Genomic DNA, 23,224 nt, shown 5'->3' with positions numbered 1-23,224 from the left:
CCCTAATCAGAAGGAGAGGACTCCACAAGCTGTGGTTATTGTGACTGTAGTCATGAGGAGCCATCTTTGGCAACTAGTTCCCCTCACAACTACTTCCTGCATACCAAAAACACTAACCCTGTAAGAAATTTCTGAAGGCATTACAATTATAAAAACAGGCTCAGAGTAAAGTGCAATATCTTATCTGATCAGGATGTGGTGTCTATGATGTGACTACAAATTATCACTTGCAATCTCCCACAACATGTGCACCAAAGGGACACAAAATCTGCTTTATACAAATCAAAGAAGACTGAAAGAGACAGGAAAAATGCAATCAACACATATATTTTAGAGGGGCAAAATAAAATAGACAGCAATCCATATTTTTACTGAAACCAACCAGACACCTATTTTCATTTTCTCCGGGAATGTTTCTCTGTAGCACTTGTCCTCACCCTCCATTCTCAGCTTCTGGAGTTCCTACCAAGATGGTAGAATGACAGCCCTTTTCCCACTACAAGAGCTGTGATTATCTACCGCATAGCATGTATGAAAAACCACTTACAAGAAGAGAAACAATATATCACCTAAAAATCAATGAAACCAGAATGAAGAGAGTCCCACCAAATAGCCTCTTTGTTTGCAAGAACCATCTCAGGTGTCATTTTCTCTCCCCATGTTCATTGCAACAGTTTCTGCAACTCCAGCCTCTCTCATGGGTATGCCTCTCTCCTCACCCCTCATTTAACCTAACATCCAGACACTCTGAGGTGCCAACGCACAGTGAATGACACTCTTCATGCCTTTCTTCCTTGTTCCATTCCAGGATGGAATAAAATTCCCTGCCCTCTCACTGGAAACTCTTGTGTTCTGATGAGGTACACTCTCCTCATTACACCTTCCCTGTCACAGTCTTGATCACTTCTCTTTTTGATAATGGATCATAGACCCTATCACCAGCATGGAATTCATTTCTTGTGGAATTATACAGTTTGTGCTCTGAGAGGATGAAACCTATCCTGGAACCCCTGGCTTCCTGAGCAGAAAATGACTTGGAGTTTATATCTACTTGCTGCTTGCCTGGCATCCATTTTATTTAAATAACCAACAGAGACCTAAATTCCAGCCCTGTTAGGCAAACACACAGTGACTGCCCTTTCTTGAATGATATTCACCAGCTCAGTGCACTTCCTATGGGCCATTCATTACATTCATTTTTATTCAGCTACTACTCTGTGCTCATGGTAGCCAGGAATGATATCTCAGATACAAAGAGATGACATAGAGTCCAGGGCCAACGTTCAAACTAACAATTTTTTAATTGCCTCTGGAAACCTATTCAACATCTTTCTTCATCCTGCTCAATCCAAATTCATGATCTTCTCCCAGCAAATAGGGCATTGCTCAAGAAGGAGAAAGCCATTTCTGAACTCTAAAGCTTCCTCATCTCAAAGATCTTTTGGTCTTCCCAGTTATTGCTAAAGCTCCTAAAGAATAAATATACTCTGTGATAATATTGCCCTTGATGTCCAATTCCCACAGCATTGCTATTCCTCTGGGATGCCATCTGTGGTACTACTAAACATTGGTGTATGTGGGCCTCTATTTGCAAGTGAGGGGCCAAGAAGTTGGAATAAAAGAGAAATTTAAAAATTTTTCCTCAATTTATTTTTACTATTTTTATTTTAAGTTCAAGTGTACATGTGCAAATTTGTTATATAGGTAAATCCCTTGTCATGGGTGTTAGTTGCACAGATTATTTCATCACCCAGGTACTAAACAAAGTACCCAATAGTTATTTTTTCTGCTCTTCTCTCTTTTCCCACCCTCCACTCTCAAGTAGACCCCTGTTTGTGTTGTTCCCTTCTTTGTGTTTATGAGTTCTCATCATTTAGCTCCCACTTATAAGTGAGAACATACAGTATTTTTTTTCTGGCCCTGCATTAGTTTGCTAAGGATAATGGCCTCTAGCTCCACCTATGTTCCCGCAAAAGACATGACCTTGTTCTTTTTATGGCTGCATGGTATTCCATGGTGTATATGTACCACATTTTCTGTATTCAGTCAGTCATTAATGAACATTTAGGTTGATTCCATGTCTTTGCTATTGTGAACAGTGCTGCAGTGAACACTCGTGTGCATGTGTCTTTATGGTAGAATAATTTGTATTCTAATATTTATATGTATTTTTGTTTCAATAATTTGTGGGATCCAGGTGGTTTTTGATTACATGGTTACATTCTTTAGTGGTGATTTTTGAGACTTTGCTGCACCCATCACCTAAGCAGTGTACACCGTACCCAATATGTAACATTTTATCTGTCACCCCTCCCACCCTTCCTTCGAGTCTCCAAAGTTCATTATATCATTTTAATGCCTTTGCATCCTCATGGTTTAGCTCCCACTTATGAATGAGAACATACAGCATCTGAGTTTTTATTCCTGAGTTGCTTTACTTAGAATAATGACCTCCAGTTGTATCCAACTTGCTGCCATGGCCATTATTTCATTCTGCTTTACAGTTGAGTAGTGTTCCATGGTGCATATTTACCACATGTTCTTTCTCCACTTATTGATCCATGGGTGTATATACATATACACATACACACATATATATACACACACACACATATATGTATATATGTGTGTATATATACACATATATACATAATATACACATATATACATATATGTATGTGTATATATACGTTATATACACATACGTATATATACACATATAAATCCTATATATAGATAGATAGATATCTCACAGTTTCTTTATCCACTCATTGATTGATGGGCATTTGTATTGGTTCCATGATTTTGCTACTATAAATTGTGCCACAATAAACATGCGTGTGCAAGGATCCCATTTGAATATTGACTTCTTTTCCTCTGGGTAGATACCCAGTAGTGGGATTGCTGGATCAAATTGTAGTTCTACTTTTAGTTCTTTAAAGAATCTCCACACCGTTTTCCATAGCAACTATACTTATTTACATTCCCACCATCAGTATAGAAGTGTTCCCTCATCACTGCATCCATGCCAACATCTACTGTTTTTTGTTTGTTTGGTTGGTTGGTTGGTTGGTGGGTGGGTGGGTTGATTGGTTGGTTGTTTATTATGACCATTCTTGCAGGAGTGAGGTGATATCGCATTGTGGTTTTGATTTGCATTTCCATAATGATTAGTGATGCTGAGCATTTTTTCATGTGTTGTTTGGCCATTTGTATATCTTCTCTTGAGAATTCTCTATTCATGTCTTTAGCTCATTTGTCAATGGGATTGTTTGTTTTTTTTTTCCTGCTGATTTGTTTGAGTTCTTTGTATATTCTGGATATTAGTCTTTTGTCGATGCATAGTTTGTAAGTTTTTTTTTCCCACTCTGTGAGTGGTCTGTTTATTCTGCTGATCATTTCTTTTACTGTACAGAAGATTTTTAGTTTAGTTAGGTCTCATTTACTTATCTTTGTTGCATTTGCTTTTGGGTTCTTAGTCATGAATTCTTTGCCTAAGCCAGTGTCTAGAAGAGTTTTTCAAAGGTTATCTTCTTGAATTCGAACGGCTCCACGTCTTAGATTTAAGTCTTTGATCCACCTTGAGTTGATTTTTTAATATGATGAGATGAGAATCCAGTTTCATTCTTCTACATGTGGCTTGTCAGTGTTCCCAGCACCATTCACCATGGTGTTCTTCCCCCACTGATATGGTTTGGATCTGTGTCCCCTCCCAAATCTCACATCAAATTGCAATCCCCAGTGTTGGAGGAGGGACAGTGAAGTCCAGGCTGAGGAGGTCTCAGGTGGAGATAAAGAACTTATTGGAAGTTGGAATAAGGGTCACTCTTACCATGCTTTAGCAAAGAGACTGGCAGCATTTTGCCCCTGCTCTGTAGATCTGTGGAACTTCAAACTTGAGAGAGGTGATTAAGGGTATCTGACAGAAGACATTTCTAAGCAGCAAAGCATTCAAAAGTAGCTTGGCAGCTTCTAACATTTTATGGTCATACGCAGGAGAAAAGAGATGATCTGAAACTGGAACTTACATTTAAAAGGGGATCAGAGCATAAAAGTTTGGAAAATTTGTAGCAAGATCACATGGTAGAAAAGAAAAACTCATTTTCTGGGGAGGAATTTTCAAGTTTGCTGTAAACATTTGCGTAAATAAAGAAGAACCAAAATAACAAAAGCCTTGAAGGCATTTGTTGATCTTCACAGAAGCCCCTCCCATCATAGACCCAGAGGCCTAGGAGGAAAGAATGGTTCTGTGGGCTGGACCCAGGGCCCTGCTGCCCTGCACCATCTTGGGACACTGCTCCCCGAGTGGCAACTGCTCCAGCTTCAGCCATGGCGAAAAGGGTGCCAAATATGTTTCAGGCTGCTACTTCAGAGGGTGCAGGCCAAAAGCCTTGAAAACTTCCATGAGTTTTTAAGCTTGTGGTGCACTGAAGGCAAGATCTGAGGCTTGGGAATCTCTGCCTAAATTTCAGAGGATGTATGGAAATGCCTGGATGTCGAGGCACAAATCCACTGCAGCGGCAGAGACCTCATAAAGAACCTGTACTAGGGAAGCGCATAGGAGAAATATAGGGTTGAGCTCCCACACAAGACCACATCGGGGCATTGCCTAGTGGAGCTGTGAAAAGAGGACTACCATCCTCCAGACCCCAGAATGGTAGATCCACTGACAGCTCACACTATGTGCTGGGAAAAGCTGCAGGCACTGAATGCTAGCCTGTGAAAGCACCCATGAGAGCTCTACCTGGCAAAGTCACATAGGCAGAGCTGTCCAAGGCCTTGGGAGACCACCCTTGGCATCAGTGTTGCCTGGATGTGAGATATGGACTCAAAAAAGATTATTTTTGAGCTCTAAGATTTAATGACTGCCCTGCTGGGTTTCAGACATGCAGGGGCTTGGAACCCCTTTGTTTTGGCAGATGTTTCCCTTTTGGAAAGAGAGTATTTACCCATTGCTTACACCTCCATTGTATCTTGGAAGTAATTACCTTGTTTTTTATTTTACAGGCTCATAGGTTGAAGGGATTTGCATTGTCTCCGATGAGACTTTGGGCTTTTGAATTAATGCTGAAATGATTCAAGATGTTGGGGGACTGGGGGGGGGGTTCCTAAGATGGCTGAATAGGAACAGCTCCAGGCTACAGATCCCAGCATGAGCAACACAGAAGACAGGTGATTTCTCCATTTCCAGCTGAGGTACCGGGTTCATCTCACTGGGATGTGTCAGACAGTGGGTGCAGGACAGTGGGTTGCAGCCCACCAAGTGACAGCCAAAGCAGGGTGAGGCATCACTTCACCTGGGAAGCACAAGGGGTAAGGGAATTCCCTTTCCTAGCCAAGGGAAACTGTGACACACAGCACCTAGAATATCAGGTCACTCCCTCCCTAATACTGCGCTTTTCCAAGGGTCTTAACAAATGGCACACCAGGAGATTATATCCCGTGCCTGGCTCAGAGGGTCCCACGCCCACGGGGCCTACCTCATTGCTAGCACAGCAGTCTGAGATCTAACTGCAAGGTGGCAGCAAGGCTGGGGGAGGGGCGTCCACCATCGCTGAGGCTTAAGTAGGTAAACAAAGCTGCCGGGAAGCTCGAACTGGGTAGAGCCTACCACAGCTCAAGGAGGCCTGCCTGCCTCTGTAGACTCTACCTCTGGGGACAGGGCATAGCCAAACAAAAGGCAGCAAAAACCTCTGCAGATTTAAATGTCCCAGTCTGACAGCTTTGAAGAGAGTAGTTGTTCTCCCAGCAGAGAGTTTGAGATCAGAGAATGGACAGACTGCCTCCTCAAGTGGGTCCCTGACCCCTGAGTAGCCTAACCAGGAGGCACCACCCAGCAGGGGCAGACTGACACCTCACACGGTTGGGTACCCCTCTGAGATGAAGCTTCCAGAGGAACGATCAGGCAGCAACATTTGCTGTTCAGCAACATTCACTCTTTTGCAGCCTCCGCTGCTGATACCCAGGCAAACAGGGTCTGGAGTGGACCTCAAGCAAACTCCAACAGACCTGCAGCTGAGGGTCATGACTGTTGGAGGAAAACTAACAAACAGAAATGACATCCACACTAAAACCCCATCTGTACGTCACCATCGTCAAAGACCAAAGGTAGATAAAGCCACAAAGATAGGGAAAAAACAGAGCAGAAAAGCTGAAAATTCTAAAAATCAAAGCACCTCTCCCCCTCCAAAGGAACGCAACTCCTGCCAGCATCAGAACAAAGCTGAATGGGGAATGACTTTGATGAGTTGACAGAAGAAGGCTTCAGATGATCAAACTTCTCTGAGCCAAAGGAGGAAGTTCAAACCCAACACAAAGTAGCTAAGAACCTTGAAAAAATATTAGATGAATGGCTAACTAGAATGACCAATGTAGAGAAGTCCTTAAATGACCTCATAGAGCTGAAAACCATGGCAGAAGAACTACATGACAAATGCACAAGCTTCAGTAACCGATTCAATCAACTGGAAGAAAGGGTATCAGTGATTAAAGATCAAATGAATGAAATGAAGTGAGAAGAGAAGTTTGGACAAAAAAGAGAAAAAAGAAATGAATAAAGCCTCCAAGAAATATGGGACTATGTGAAAAGACTAAATCTGCGTCTGACTGGTGTACATGAAAGTGATGGGGAGAATGGAACCAAGTTGGAAAATTCTCTTCAGGGTATTATCCAGGAGAACATCCCCAGTGTAGCGAGGCAGGCCAGCATTCAAATTCAGAAAATACAGAGAACACCACAAAGATATTCCTCGAGAAGAGCAACTCCAAGACACATAATTGTCAGATTCACCAAAGTTGAAATGAAGGAAAAAATGTTAAGAGCAGCCAGAGAGACAGCTCGGGTTACCCACAAAGGGAAGCCCATCAGACTAACAGCAGATCTCTTGGCAGAAACTCTACAAGCCACAAGAGAGTGGAGGCCAATATTCAACATTCTTAAAGAAAAGAATTTTCAACCAAGAATTTCATATCCAGCCAAACTAAGCTTCATAAGTGAAGGAGAAATAAAATCCCTTACAGACAAGCAAATGCTGAGAGATTTTGTCACCACCAGGCCTGCCCTACCAGAGATCCTGAAGGAAGCACTAAACATGGAAAGGAACAACTGGTACCAGCCACTGCAAAAACATGCCAGATTGTAATGCCCATCGATGCTAGGAGTAAACTGCATCAACTAATGAGCAAAATAACCAGCTAACATCATAATGACAAGATCAAATTCATACATAACAATATTAACCTTAAATGTAAATGGGCTAAATGCTCCAATTAAAAGACACAAACTGGCAAATTGGATAAAGAGTCAAGACCCATCAGTCTGCTGTATTCAGCAGACCATCTCATGTGCAGAGACACACATAGGCTCAAAATAAAGGGATGGAGGAAGATCTATCAAGCAAATGGAAAACAAAAAAAAAAGCAGGGGTTGCAATTCTAGTCTCTGATAAAACAGACTTTAAACCAACAAAGATCAAAAGAGACAAAGAAGGCCATTACATAATGGTAAAGGGATCAATTCAACAAGAAGAGCTGACTATCCTAAACATATATGCACCCAATACAGGGTGTGCCAGTTTTCTTTTTTTTTTTTTTTTTTTTTTTTTTGAGACGGAGTCTCTCTCTGTAGCCCAGGCTGGAGTGCAGTGGCCAGATCTCAGCTCACTGCAAGCTCCGCCTCCCGGGTTCACGCCATTCTCCGGCCTCAGCCTCCCGAGTAGCTGGGACTACAGGCGCCCGCCACCTCGCCCAGCTAGTTTTTTGTATTTCTTAGTAGAGACGAGGTTTCACCATGTTAGCCAGGATGGTCTCGATCTCCTGACCTCGTGATCCACCCGTCTCGGCCTCCCAAAGTGCTGGGATTACAGGCTTGAGCCACTGCGCCCGGCCAGGTGTGCCAGTTTTCAAAGGGAATGCTTCCAGTTTTTGTCCATTCAGTATGATATTGGCTGTGGGTTTGTCATAAATAGCTCTTATTATTTTGAGATATGTCCCATCAATACCTAGTTTATTGAGAGTTTTTAGCATGAAGCATTGTTGAATTTTGTCAAAGACCTTTTCTGCATCTATTGAGATAATCATGTGGTTTTTGTCTTTGGTTCTGTTTATATGCTGGATTACATTTATTGATTTGCATATGTTGAACCAGCCTTGCAACCCAGGGATGAAGCCAACTTGATCATGGTGGATAGGCTTTTTGATGGGCTGCTGGATTCAGTTTGCCAATATTTTATTGAGGATTTTTGCATCCATGTTCATGAGGGATATTAGTTTAAAATTCTCTTTTTTGTTGTTGTTGTGTCTCTGCCAGGCTTTGGTATCAGGATGATGTTGGCCTCATAAAATGAATTAGGGAGCATTCCTTCTTTTTCTATTGATTGGAATGGTTTCAGAAGGAATGGTACCAGCTTCTCCTTGTACCTCTGGTAGAATTCAGCTGTGAATCCGTCTGGTCCTGGACTTTTTTTGATTGGTAGGCTATTAATTATTGCCTCAATTTCAGAACCTGTGATTGGTCTATTCAGGGATTCAACTTCTTCCTGGTTCAGTCTTGGGAAGATGTATGTGTCCAGGAATTTATCCATTTCTTCTAGATTTCCTAGTTTATTTGCATAGAGGTGTTTATAGTATCCTCTGATGGTAGTTTGTATTTCTGTGGGATCAGTGACGATATCCCCTTTATCATTTTTTATTGCATCCATCTGATTGTTCTCTCTTCTTCTTTATTAGTCTGGCTACCAGTCTATCAATGTTGCTCATCTTTTCAAAGAACCAGCTCCTGGATTGATTTTTTGAAGCATTTTTTGTGTCTCTATCTCCTTCCATTCTGCTCTGATCTTAGTTATTTCTTGCCTTCTGCTGGCTTTTGAATGTGTTTGCTCTTGCTTCTCTAGTTCTTTTAATTTTGATGTTAGATTGTTGATTTTAGATCTTTCCTGCTTTCCCTTGTGGCCATTTAGTGCTATAAATTTCCTTCTATACACTGCTTTAAATGTGTCCCAGAGATTCTGGTATGTTGTGTCTTTGTTCTCACTGGTTTCAAATAACATCTTTATTTCTGCCTTCATTTTATTATGTACCCAGTAGTCATTCAGGAGCAGGTTGTTCAGTTTCCAGGTAGTGGAGCTGTTTTGAGTGAGTTTCTTAATCCTGAGTTCTAGTTTGATTGCACTGTGGTCTGAAAGACAGTTTATTATAATTTCCGTTCTTTTACATTTGCTGAGGAGTGCTTTACTTCCAACTATGTGGTCAGTTTTAGAATAAGGGCAATGAGGAGCTGAGAAGAATGTATATTCTATTGATTTGGGGTAGAGAGTTCTGTAGATGTCTGTTAGGTCCGCTTGGTGCAGAGCTGAGTTCAAATCCTGGATATCCTTGTTAACTTTCTGTCTCGTTGATCTGCCTAATATTGACAGTGGGGTGTTAAAGTCTCCCACTATTATTGTGTGGGAGTCTAAGTCTCTTTGTAAGTCTCTAAGGACTTGCTTTATGAATCTGGGTACTCCTGTATTGGGTGCATATATATTTAGGATAGTTAGCTCTTCTTGTTGCGTTGATCCCTTTATCATTATGTAATGCTCTTCTTTGTCTCTTTTGATCTTTGTTGGCTTAAAGTCTGTTTTATCAGAGACCAGGATTGCAACTCCCGCTTCTTTTTTTTTTTCTTTCCATTTGCTTGTTAAATATTCCTCCATCCCTTTATTTTGGGCCTATGTGTGTCTTTGCAGGTGAGATGGGTCTCCTGAATACTGATGGGTCTTGGCTCTTAATCCAATTCACCTCTCTGTGTCTTTTAATTGGGACATTTAGCTCATTTACATTTCAGGTTAATATTGTTATGCATTAATTTGATCCTGTCATTATGATGCCAGCTGGTTATTTTGCCCATTGGTTGATGTAGTTTCTTCATAGTGTCAATGGTCTTTACAATTTGGTATGTTTTTGCAGTGGCTGGTACTGGTTATTCTTTCCATGCTTAATACTTCTTTCATGAGCTCTTGTAAGGCAGGCCTGGTGGTGCCAAAATCTCTCAGCTTTTGCTTGTCTGTAAAAGATTTTATTTCTCCTTCACTTATGAAGTGTAGTTTGGCTGGATATGAAATTCTGGGTTGAAAATTCTTCTATTTAAGAATGTTGAATATTGGCACCCACTCTTTTCTGGCTTGTAGGGTTTCTGACAAGAAATCCACTGTTAGGGCCGGGCGCGGTGGCTCACGCCTGTAATCCCAGCACTTTGGGAGGCCGAGACGGGCGGATCACAAGGTCAGGAGATCGAGACCATCCTGGCTAACATGGTGAAACCCCGTCTCTACTAAAAGTACAAAAAAAACTAGCCGGGCGAGGTGGCGGGCGCCTGTAGTCCCAGCTACTCGGGAGGCTGAGGTTGGAGAATGGCGTAAACCCAGGAGGCGGAGCTTGTAGTGAGCGGAGTTCGCGCCACTGCACCCCAGCCTGGGTGACAGAGCAAAGACTCCGTCTCAAAAAAAAAAAAAAAAAAAAAAAAAAAAAAGAAATCCACTGTTAGTCTGATGGGCTTCCCTTTGTGAGTAACCCAGCCTTTCTCTCTGGCTGTCCTTAACATTTTTTCCTTCATTTCAACCTTGGTGAATCTGACGACTATGTGTCTTGGGGTTACTCTTCTTGAGGAGTTTCATTGTGATGTTATCTGTATTTCCTGAATTTGAATGTTGGCCTGTCTTGCTAAGTTGGGGAAATTCTCCTCCATAATATCCTAAAGAGTGTTTTCCAACTTGGTTCCATTCTCCTCAACACTTTTCAGGTACATCAATCAAATGTAGATTTGGTCTTTTCACATGATCCCAAATTTTTGGAGGCTTTGTTCGCTCCTTTTCATTCTTTTTCTGCAATCTTCTCTTCTCACTTCATTTCATAAACTTGATCTTCAATTGCTGATATCCTTTCTTCCACTCGATCGATTCAGCTATTAATACTTGTTTATGCTTCACGAAGTTCTTATGCTGTGTTTTTCAGCTCTATCAGGTCATCTATGTTCTTCTCTAAACTGGTTATTCTAGTTAGCAATTATCTAGCCTTTTTTCAAGGTCCTTAGCTTCATTACATTGGGTTAGAACATGCGCCTTTAGCTCGGAGGAGTTTGCTATTACCCACCTTCTGAAGCCTACTTCTGTCAACTCGTCAAACTCGTTCTCCGACGAGTTTTGTTCTCTTGCTGGCGAGGAGTTGTGATCCTTTGGAGGAGAAGAGGCGTTCTGGTATTTTGAATTTTCAACCTTTTTGCGCTGGTTTTTCTCCATCTTCGTGGATTTATCTACCTTGGTCTCTGATGTTGGTGACCTTCAGGTGGGGCCTCTAACAGTCAGTCCCCTCTGGTGCAGGTCTGCTGGAGTTTGCTGGGTGTCCACTCCAGAGCCTGTTTGCCTGGGTATCACCAGTGGAGGTTGCAGAACAGCAAAGATTTTTGCCTGTTCTTTCGTCTGGATGCTTCGTCCTAGCAGGACCCTTGCTAGATGTCATCCAGAGGTCTCCTGTATGAGGTGTCACTGAGAGGTGTCTCCCAGTCAGGAGGCACAGGGGTCAGGGACCCACTTGAGTAGGCAGTCTGACCCTTGGCAGAGCTTGAATGCTGTGCTGGGAGGTCTGCTTCTCTCTTCAGAGCCATCAGGCAGGGTCGTTTAAGTCTGCTAAAGCTGCACCCACAGCCGCCCCTTCTCCCAGGTGCTCTGTCCAAGGGAGATGGGGGTTTTATCTATAAATCCTTGCCTGGGGCTGCTGCCTTTTTTTTCAGAGATACCCTTCTGCAGTGGCCTTGCTGAGCTGTGGTGGGCTCTGCCCCTTTAGAAATTCCCGGTGACCTTACCCTATCAGGGGAAAACTACCTACTCAAGCCTCAGCAATGGCAGACGCCCCGACTGTTTTGCTGGCTGGGAGAATTTCAAGCCAGTGGATCTTAGTTTGCTGGGCTCCATGGGGGTGAGACCCGCCAAACTAGACCACTTGGCTCCCTGGCTTCAGCCTCCTTTCCCAGTGAGTCTGGCTCCCTGGCTTCAGCCCCCTTTCCAGGGGAGTGAATGGTTCTGTCTCACTGGCATTCCAGGCACCACTGGGGTATGGGAAAAAAAAAAAAAAAAAAACACTTCTGCTTCTGTGCTTGAAACCCAGGGCCCTGGTGGTGTAGGTATCAGAGGGAATCTCCTTGTCGGCGGGTTGCGAAGACTGGGAAAAGTGCAGAATCTGGGCTGGAGCTCTGCATTCCTCAGGCACAGTCCCTCACTGCTTCCCTTGGGTAGAGGGGATAATTCCCCAGCCCCTTGCACTTCCCACCTGAAGTGATGTCCCACCCTGCTTCGGCTCGCCTTCCGTGGGGTGCACCCACTGTCCAGTCGCAATGAAATGTACCGGGTACACATTTTGAGTTAATTTTTGTATATGGTATAAGGTGAGGGTCCAGCTTCATTCTTTTACATGTATATATTCAGTACAACAAAACTCCATGACAGGTTTACCTGTATAACAAGCTTGCACATCCTGCACATGTACCCCTGAACATAAAGCTTAAAATAAAACTTAAAAACAAACAAACAAAAAAACCCCAACAAAACCAAAAATCATTTATTCAAGAGACAGTTCCTTCCCACATTGAATGGTCTTGGTACCCTTGTTGAAGTCAATTTACAGTGGATGTTTAGGTTTATTTCTGGACTCTCAATTCTGTTCCAATGGTCTATACGTTTATTTTTAAGCCAATATCAATGTATTCTGATTACTGTAGTTTCACTATCACAACATTAACTTTGACATCTGGGAGTTGTTGGGACCATGCAGTCATTTTCCTTTGCAGGTATGCCACGTTTTTTGAAATTAGATCCTCCATATGAGTTTCAGCACTCTCTTCCCTGTGCTTGCAGGATGTGAGGGTTTCTTTAAATGCTATCACCAGGAACATCTAGTGTTCCAAATGTGCCTTGAATTGGTAGTTGGTGGGCGTTAATGTGTCCCTCTTTTTCTTTCCTTCTTTCTTTCATTCTTTTTTCTTTTTTTTTTTTTTTTTTTTTTTTGAGATGGAGTCTCGCTCTGTTGCTAAGCTGGAGTGTAGTGGCACACTCTCGGCTCACTGCAACCTCCGCCTCCCAGGTTCAAGTCATTCTCCTGCCTCAGCTTCCCGAGTAGCTGGGACTACAGGCACATGCCACCATGCCCAGCTAATTTTTGTATTTTTTAGTAGAGATGGGGTTTCACCATGTTAGCCAGGATGGTCTCGATCTCTCGACCTTGTGATCCACCCACCTTGGCCTCCCAAAGTGCTGGGATTACAGGCGTGAGCCACTGCGCCCGGCCCTTTTTTCTTTTTTAAAAAAGAATTCCAATGCAGTTAAAACCAAAACAAGTACATCCACAATCCTATGATTACCATCGTACCCCTACCATTCCAGTGCCACAGCTACTGGAGTCCTTCACCTTCTCTCAGCACTTTCTGCCCATAAAGCACAGGTGACTATTCTTAGTAATTGTGATACTAAGTATGCCATGGGTAATCACCACATCAGTTATCAGCAATGGATTTTTATTGTAATCTGCCCAATAAGAGATACAGGTTCTCATAATAAGGATCCAGCTTCTTTCTATGGCTTTTTCTGGCCTAAAGTTTGTTTCCAGCCTTCTCCACCAAATATGAAATATTTCTTAGTACTGTGTGCCCAGAAGATGAAAGGAAGTATTAATCCATCTGTCCCCATCCCCAGTTGTTAAAAAGTCATCCTATTGGCATTAAGTCTCCCACGATTTTGGTTTGCAGATGCATAGCTGCTGAGAGTATTTCTGCAAGGGTCGTATTCCACCATCTCAAAGAAGCCCAGTGCTGGAAAGAGGAAGGTACTGGAAAGATAGATACTAAGGAAAGGCACTGTCAGTGTGCACCCGCATGAAGCTAGTGAAAAACTCTCTAGATCTGGTCAACTTAGTAATGGCTGGATGAAGAGGTGGGGCTGAAAGGATATCATGTGGTACAAGAAAAATCTGATATACTGACCTCCTTTCAATTTCTCATACACACCAAGCTCATTTTCATTTTTGGAGCATCATATATGACAAATTCAAAAGGCGTCAAAAATGTCATAACAAGGCAGGGAGAATGTTCTGGTTTAAAACAGACTAAAGAAGCATAGCAACAAAGTACATGAAACCTGATTGAGTGATGGATTTTAAAACAGCTATAAAGGACATGTTTTTATACAACTGGGAAAATTAAAATAGTACTATAAATTAGATGTTGATTCTTACGTGGTGGCAGAGTAGAACTTCTAACAGTCTTGTGGATCTGAAGATACAAAAATTGTACGTTGGTGCCTGCCAAGTGAGAGAGAGAGTTAGGCTTTTAGTTGGAACCCTGAAAGGGATATACCCTAGAGCAGGGGTCCCCAACCCCCAAGCCACAGACCAGTAACAATCTGTGACCTGTTAGGAATGGAGCCACACAGCAGGAAGTGAGCAGCAGGTAAGCACTACCCCATGAGTGGCCTCCTGACAGATCAGCCGGCATTAGATTCTCATGGAGCACGAATTAGAATTTTGCAACCAGAATTCCACATTATGGGTGCCACAGTGTATAGTTTTATTGCAAATAGTAGCGTGACTGTAACAATTGCCACAAGACTGGTGTAGTAAAAAAAATTATTCAAAACCTTACTTGCCCAAGGTAAAACATTTCCCTTTGGGGATTTACAGAGTTACAATTGCAATTTCATGTAGCAATAAAATTTCCTGCAAATATGAATTAAAAATAAGTTTTATTATTTGGTGGCAAATTTTGAGAGTAAAGTGTGGAAATGACAAATATTATCTGTTTAAGTAAATGTGGGATTGAGTAAGATGAGTAGCCCTTAGTCAGTTTCTTAATTTTTGTGATTTTTAGCTTATGATTTTTTATTTTTCCACAATTGATATTCTGGATGATTCTCTGGACTGTCAGGGGTTGCTCCCTCAGCTTTTTAGGCTTTGACTTGAGTGAGATGTATTCAGGAGTTGATTCCTGTAAATTTTACTTCCAACAGGGTTGAAATAAAAACAATGTAAGTCCCTTCCCAGCTTGGCTGAAGGAAAAAGAAAGACTAAATTTCCTGGGTTAAATAGAGGTGGTTTTATTTCTTTGGGCTTTTGCTAGTTGTGTTAATGCCTTGAGGCTTCCTTGCCTCTGGATTAGCTGGCTGATCCGCTAATTTATTTCCTTTGGCTACCTTATTTGTTCTCTTTTGACGTTCCCTACGATGCATCCCTGCTATTTCATGTGTAAGAAAATGTAAGGATAGTAACCTGTTAACTTCCCGGTGATGTTTTATGGGAGATTCATTAGTGGTAAGAAAATGCCTTTTCTTTTAAATGGCAGCATGAGCATGGAAAATTAGGAAAGCACACTTGGAGTTAGTAGAAATGTTAGCTACTATTTCCTTGCTTAACTTAAGTGCTCTTGTAAGAGGTATTAGCTCAGCTAATTGAGGGCTTGTGTTTGGGGAGAGTGACTACTGCTTATCCTGCCTTATCTACTTCTTGCTTTACCGGCTGTTTGCTAGCTAAGAGCTCCCCTTAGAGGACAGTGATCCTGCCACATTATGTGGGCTGTAAACAGTTGAATTATTTCCTAGGGTTAACTTGGAGGCTTTTCTGACTAGTAGAGCTATTATGATAATGACTCGGAAGCACGTGTAAATAAGTCTTTCTAACTACAACTAAGGTTGAGAAGACTATTGGATTCGAGTTTTTCCTGAGATGTATCTTACAGTTGTGCTATCTTAAAAGGGAGGCCTGGATTAGAGAGAAGAGAGAGATGGGCTCTAGTGTTTAGAAGGAGGTTTACTTTCCTACCTTCAATTTCCAGAATTATCCGGGGATCCTGTGCTATACTGGCAACTTGAGCCCCTGGAGCTAAGGTTGAAGCCCTCGGATCCATCAGTCCTGCTGAACCACCTGTGAGACTGGTTTTGAACCCAGTGACCTCTGCCTCTGGGGGCAGTTCTGTTTCCTGTGGTTTTTGCCACAGCCTGGACAGGGTTGAGGTTGCTTCATCTTGCTGCCTGGGTATTTGTTTTAAAAATGCCGTGGTCTGCCATGCCAATAGCAACTAGCAGATGCACTTTGGGAATTCTGGACTTTGCAAGCTTGCAAAGCTGCTGCTGAAGTCTCTGGTGTTCTCCGGAAATTTTCCCCTTTTTGGGGACTCTTCCTGGTCCCTATTATACAAGAAAAAAGTCGCCACCTTCAGGAGGCTCTCTGAGGTGCTATTTGGTCCTATAGCTTGCTTTGGTAGTTTTCTTTTAATATTGGGAACTACCTGTATAATAAACTTCTTTTTCAGAATGAGCTGTTCCTCCACTGAATTAGGGGATAAGGAGGTGTACTCTATTAGTGCCTCTCTTGGCCTTTCCATAAAGGCTACAAAATTCTTACCTGGCTTTTGGTTCATTATAGACAGTTTAGAGTAACAGAGGTTTGGCCCTGGTTTTTCATAGGTCTCTTAAAATGCGTTTAAAAATTGGCTTCTTGGCCGGGCGCGGTGGCTCAAGCCTGTAATCCCAGCACTTTGGGAGGCCGAGACGGGGGGATCACGAGGTCAGGAGATCAAGACCATCCTGGCTAACACGGTGAAATCCCGTCTCTACTAAATATACAAAAAAAAAAACTAGCCGGGCGAGGTGGCAGGTGCCTGTAGTCCCAGCTACTCGGGAGGCTGAGGCAGGAGAATGGCATAAACCTGGGAGGCGGAGCTTGCAGTGAGCTGAGATCCGGCCACTATACTCCAGCCTGGGCGGCAGAGCAAGACTCCATCTCAAAAAAAAAAAAAAAATTGGCTTCTTTTTCATTCATTTCCTGAGCTATTGGGGTTTTAGTTAGGGTGGTTTACTGGAACTGCTTTCCTCCCTATTGGGAATGTTGGTTTTTTTCGTTTTGTTTTTGTTTTGGTTTGGTTTGGTTTATTTTTTTTAAGTTATAAAATATTTTATTTAAATGGCACAGAAGAAATTATGTGTACTTAAAAATGATTAAGCATTCATGTTAGCAAATGCTAAAAACAAAATAATTTACGCAATGATAAAAATCTAAAGTTATGAGAAAACATAAAATACTTTCATTTGGTCCTCTCATCTAACAAAACTATTATAAACATGAGATATAGTAATTACTGAAATTGGGTTAAAAGCACAAGACAACATAATTTCTTTATATGCATCCAGTCATTTTATACAAGAAACTGTTTTACCTTAAATGGAAAAGTGAACAATTTGTTTAAAATATTGAGAGTGCATTATGCACCTATAATGAAACCACTTTCTCCAAAGATTCACACAGATTAACATTGCAAAATGGTATTTCTATATAACACTGACTTCTGAAAAATTTAATAATTCATTTTAAGAATATGCAAGCGAAATATAGTTTATTCTGATTTCAACAACAGATATTCAAACTCACAATTTTTCCCAAGAAACCATTCACTTTATAGTTTCAAAAACACATTGTAGCTTTTCTGTTACTGGTCTGCCATGTTTTCAACTAGATGCATGTTTAATCATTCACTTCAAATTTACATGCCCAGCCCAGCACAGTGGCGTGGGCCTGTAGTCCCAACCACTTCAGAGGCTGAGGCAGGAGGATCACTTGATCCCAGGAGTTCATAGCCAGCCTGGGCAGCATAGCAAGACCTTGTGTCTTCAGAAATCATCCAAGGAGTGAGATAAACATTACAACCCCCATATACTGGGTAAACGACAACAAGGGAGTGAAAAATGACCTCATATGCCCTAAAGCAATGTTGAGGCAAACTCCTGATGCAATAAAGGCAGCAGTTGTAATGAGCACCTGGAATGGTATTGTGGAATTGGAGAACTTACTTTCCTAATGAAAGGAAAGCTAGCTTGAAATAAATGTTTTTGAGGTTTTCTTTTGTTTTTCCCCTTTTTGTTTGGTTCAGGTTTGAAGTTTAGATTGGCTTGGGTTAAATTTGGGTAGGCAAAAAAAAAAAATATTTTCTTTGGAGGAATTAATATTTATCAAATATTCTATTTTTTCACGTAAACCCTAATGAATGATATGAAATTTGAAGAAACAGGAGAGAGCAAGAACCATAGAATGGAGTCAGACAATTTGACTTCCTCTCTTCCTATTTGAATACAATGTATTTCTTTCTCTTGCCTGATTGCCCTGGCCAGAAGTTCCAATACTATGTTGAATAGGAGTGGTGAGAGAGGGCATTCTTGTCTTGTGCTGGTTTTCAAAGGGAATGCTTCCAGCTTTTGCCCAGTCAGTATGATATTGGCTGTGAGTTTGTCATGAATAGCTCTTATTATTTTGAGATATATTCATCAGTATCTAGTTTATTGTGAGTTTTTAGCATGAAAGAGTGTTGAATTTTATCAAAGGTCTTTTCTGCATCTATTGAGATAATCATGTGGGTTTTGTCATTGGTTCTCTTTATGTGATGGATTACGTTTATTGATTTGTGTATGTCGAACCAGCCTTACATCCCAGGGATGAAGCCAACTTGATCATAGTGGATAAGCTTTTTGATGTGCTGCTGGATTCGGTTTGCCAGTATTTTATTGAGGATTTGAGCATCGATGTTCTTCAGGGATAATGGCCTGAAATTTTCTTTTTTTTTTTTCTTTTTGTTTTTTGTTGTTGTTGTGTCTCTGCGAGGTTTTGGTATCAGGATGGTGCTGGCCTCATAAAATGAGTTAGGGAGGAGTACTTGTTCTTCTATTGTTTGGGATACTTTCAGAAGGAATGGCACCAACTCCTCTTTGTGACTCTGGTAGAATTTGGCTGTGAATTCATCCGGTCCTGGACATTTTTTGGTTGGTAGGCTATTAATTACCGCCTCAACTTCCGAACTTGTTATTGATCTTTTCAGGGATTCGACTTCTTCTTGGTTTAGTCCTGGGAGGGTGTATGTGCCCAGGAATTTATCCATTTCTTCTAGATTTTCTAGTTTATTTGCATAGAGGTGTTTATAGTATTCCCTGATGGTAGTGTGTATATCTGTGGGTTCAGTGGTGATATCCCCTTTGTCATTTTTTTATTGTGTCTATTTGTTTCTTTTCTGTTTTTTTCTTTATTTGTCTGGCTAGTGGTCTATCTATTTTGTTAATCCTTTCAAAAAAAACAGCTCCTGGATTAGTTGATTTTTTGAAGGGTTTTTTGTGTCTCTATCTCCTTCAGTTCTGCTCTGATCTTAGTTATATCTTGTCTTCTGCTAGCTTTTGAATTTGTTTGCCCTTGCTTCTCTAGTTCTTTTAATTTTGATGTTAGGGGGTCGATTTTCGGTCTTTCCGACTTTCTCCTGTGGGCATTTAGTGCTATAAATTTCGCTCTGAACACTGCTTTAGCTGTGTCCCAGAGATTCTGGTATGGGGTGTTTTTGTTCTCATTGGTTTCAAAGAACTTATTTATTTCTGCCTAATTTTGTTATTTATCCAGTAGTCATTTAGTTTTACATTTTGAAACACCCAAACAACTATCATTGGATTGCTTGCAACAGAAAGGATAAATGCTTCAGGGGATGGTTGCCCCATTCTCCACGATGTGATGATTTGCATGCTTGTATCATATCTTACGTACCCCATAAATATATTCACTTACTATGTACCCACAAAAATTAAAAATAAACGACAGGCAAATGACCAATATGCACAAGAAAATATACCCAACATCATGAGTCATTAGGGAAATGAAAGTCAAAAGCACCACGAGATACCACTTCACATTCATTAGGATGGCTATTACTTTAAAAATGACAACTAACAAATGTGAGGATGTGGATAAACTGGAACCCTGGAACATTGCTGTTTGAAGTGTAAGATGGTGTGACTGCTGTGGAAAACATTATGACAGGTCCTCAGAAAGGTTACTCATCATAATATACATCTCTTTGGCAACTGGGATACATTTTTTCTATCAATGGTTTAAATTCACTGGCAATAAAACTGAAGAGAAAAATGAAGTAAGAGGGAGAAAGAAGCAAGGGAGAAAGGGAATTCTAATTCACCTGATCTTTAAGTTCTAATATATGTTTTAAGGATGTTTCCCTTCGTCATGAACAGAGAACTTGAGTCCTCCACACCAGTTGAAGAAGACTGCATTGTGACTGAAGTCCAATCACCTGTACCTGCTCCTGTCCTCACACAGTCTGGAAATAAGGAACACACAAATCAAGAACTAGACAAGAATCTCAACTTTCTCCAATTTTGATACCCATGGACACTCAGAAAAGGGTGGAGTTAAGAGCCCAGCTGTGTGAGAGGCAGATGGGAACCGGCCTCACCTAGCAGAGCCAAGGGGACCAATGTGGGATCAGGGGGACACAGGGGCTTTCTCTACCTCACTCCATAGGTCCTGCTTAGGATCAAGGCCAGTGTTCTCCCAGAACCTCTATAGGCAAAGAGAAGGGTTACCTTCCATTGCCAATAATTTCCACCAGAATCCTCACTATTTTTACCATTGCACAAATTAGGAAAATGCACACCTTCTTGGTAGATTCTGCACAGTGGAGAGAAGGCTTAATGAGAGGCATGGAGGCTGGACTTTACAATCCCTCATTCTCACTCCATCGTCCTTATCTGTGCGTTTCCCTGGTGACCCCTTCTTCTCCCTGGTGCCTCCCCCACTGTCATTTCTGCTGCATCATAGACACAGGCTTGCAAACAAGTGTGGTTGTGACTGAGTCTGTTTCCGACACCTTACCCCTTCTCACCCTGTGGCGAATTCTTGCTGAGAGGGCTTTGGAATCAGGAATGAAGCCAGAGGGCAGAGCTGACAGGGACCATTCAATGCTGCAACTCCAAGGGATTCACATGGAAGCCTGGACACAATTCAGAAGAGCCAACCCACGGAAGCAAAAATGTCACCACTACCTGTGAGTTAAAAAGGCACAGCCTTCAGTAATCTGAAGTCACATGAAAGAATGTGGAAAAAGGGAGATTTATGAGATGAAAACATGAGTTTCTATTGTGAATGCTTTACTGAGATTGGGGGTGTGCGGAAGAGACCCTGGGGCTACGGTGTCTGAGATGTTTGTGGGATGTCGGGTGTGAATCCTGGACCAGTGTAACCCTCTGTGAGGGTGTGATAGTGTCTGATAAGAGTCAGCTCTGCTGAGATGATGTTACTTTAGGTAAAAGGTGGAGAGCCCACCAGGATGGCTGGGACGTGCCTGAGTGTAAGAGGGTGACTGTGTTTTGTCTTCCTCTCTGTGATGTGAGTATGTGTGTGAGCACACCCAGACCAATGCATGAGCATCTTTATACGGACAGTGAGCAGACATGTGTGACTCAGTGAGTGGTGTGGCTCTGTTTGACTGTGGTTGTGTGTGTGCTGGGATGTGACTAGGTGTTGAACTGGGAACATGCACGTGGCCTTCTGTCCATGTGAAGTTCCCTCCTCACACATCAGGACCTCTGCTGAAGCACCCATGTATCTTCTCATATATGTCAATGTGGATCCTGGATGGCAGAACTGGTGGGGATCTTGGGGACTGGGAGTTACCAATGACTCATTTGTGAGCATTCACGAGAGCAGAATGTATGATCTGTAGATATCTCTTCCCTGGCAGAGTGGAAAAGAAGAATCCAGACTATGGGAACCCTTCAAAGTAAGAATTACTAATAAAGACAAAAAAGTAAAAAGTAAAGTAGAGGAAAAAAGAGTTTTAAATAATTCTCTTTGTACCCGGGAAACTAAATCAGGCAGAGTTCAAGTAAAGGATCTACGATGGCATTGCCAGTAAGAGGCAGAATCAGGACTGGAGTCCAGGCAGCCTGGCTCCTGAATCCTAGCTCCTAACTATGAGACCCTAGTGTCTTTAGGAATATGGAGTTCTGACTGTGATAGGGTGAAAGAGGGAAGTCCTCACAGTTTGCCTGTTGATCCCTAATTTTCTGCATCATGGGAATCTGTCACCAAAGGGGAAGCTGAACCTGGCCCAGCCCCTTTAACCCACTCTCAATCCCCTAGCAGGTGCCACACAGAAGGCCTGTGTCCTTGTCCATTGGTTCTTGCGTGAAAATCAGAGGGACACTGATCCTCCCTTTCATGTGAGTACTGTATGGCACAGGGGTGGAAAAGAAAGGAGAATATTTACTCAGGAGGTGGTCTCATGTGAGTGATGTGGAAATGTCTAGTTGGCAGGATGGAGGCACCATACAGGTGCAGGTTCTGGAGACCCTCCAGCACCAGGCATGAGACCTGCAGTGGATGAACCGTCGGTCAATCATGCAGCCTAGGGGAGGAGAACAGTCAGGGGTTAGGGCTGTGGCTCTTTATCAAGAGGCATGGAATTTTCAGGGAATGGACAAGGCATAGGCCCAGGTAAGTGACTGTGGCTCACTTTCCACCTTGTGAGGGGCAGAGCCTCTCCTCACCTGGGGGATGTATGAGGAGCTAAGACAGCCCCACAGGGACCAGGCCTGCAGTATCACCAGCGAGACCAGGGAGGCTTTCTTCTGCTTTGAGGAAAGGAAGGAAGAGATTTGTGTGTGTCTGTTGAGTGTGTGCCCCACAAGGGAGGGGTCTGCCCAACACTCTGTGTGCTTTGCTCTCAGCAGTGACCCAGAGCTGCAGGTGGAGTTCTACACTGGGATGAATGAGAACTCAGACATCACCTTCCATTTCTGAGTGCACTTTGGCCATTGTTTGGTCATTGACAGCCACGTGTGTGGGGCCTGGAAGTGTGAGGGGAGATGCTGCAATGTGTTCTTTGAGGACGGCAAACCATTTGATCTGAGCATCTTGGTGCTGGACAATGAATACCTGGTGAGTGCCCAGGAGCTCCCGGTATCCAGCCTCCATGGGTTCTCAGAGCAGGAGGCAGCTCTCCCTGGCCTGGCCCAATAGTTTTTCAGGACCCATTTCTCATAACTACTCTTGCCCCAGGCTTTTTATCACAGAGCACCCTCTGCTCGCACTGCCATCCTCAGCTCTTTTCCAAAATCTGACCATGATCAGTATCAGCTCATCTGGCATTTCCCCCAAGGTGAAGAATCTCCTCTGTCTTTTCCCACTGTATTCATTTCTAATTATGCTGCTATTTAAATTTTCACTTCACTGAATGAATACAATATTCATAAGAATAAAATTGTTTAGTTAATGAAAAATTAAGTCTTTGTCTCACTCCTGGACCCAATCTTATTCCTGAGAGCATTACCCCTGCTCTGCTCTCCTTCCTTAGGAAATCGTTGCTTATAGAAGCATATAGATCTATAAT

At 42.3% G+C, this 23,224-nt stretch overlaps 1 long non-coding RNA gene across 1 annotated transcript in view; it reads right to left on the bottom strand.

The window, feature by feature from the left end:
• LOC112429124 (uncharacterized) overlaps window positions 1-23,224 on the bottom strand; it is a 139,178-nt gene that overhangs the window by 75,760 nt on the left and 40,194 nt on the right. Inside the window, exon 2 of the long non-coding RNA XR_011617555.1 lies at window positions 14,257-14,322. This is a non-coding gene — a long non-coding RNA (uncharacterized lncRNA). The remainder of the gene's footprint in view (window positions 1-14,256; window positions 14,323-23,224) is intronic.

The sequence above is a fragment of the Macaca nemestrina genome, chromosome 20 (genome assembly GCF_043159975.1).
Source record: "Macaca nemestrina isolate mMacNem1 chromosome 20, mMacNem.hap1, whole genome shotgun sequence".
Lineage (NCBI taxonomy): Eukaryota > Metazoa > Chordata > Mammalia > Primates > Cercopithecidae > Macaca > Macaca nemestrina.
The sequence above is the reverse complement of the archived record's forward strand: the minus strand, read 5'-3'. Positions and strand labels throughout refer to the sequence as shown.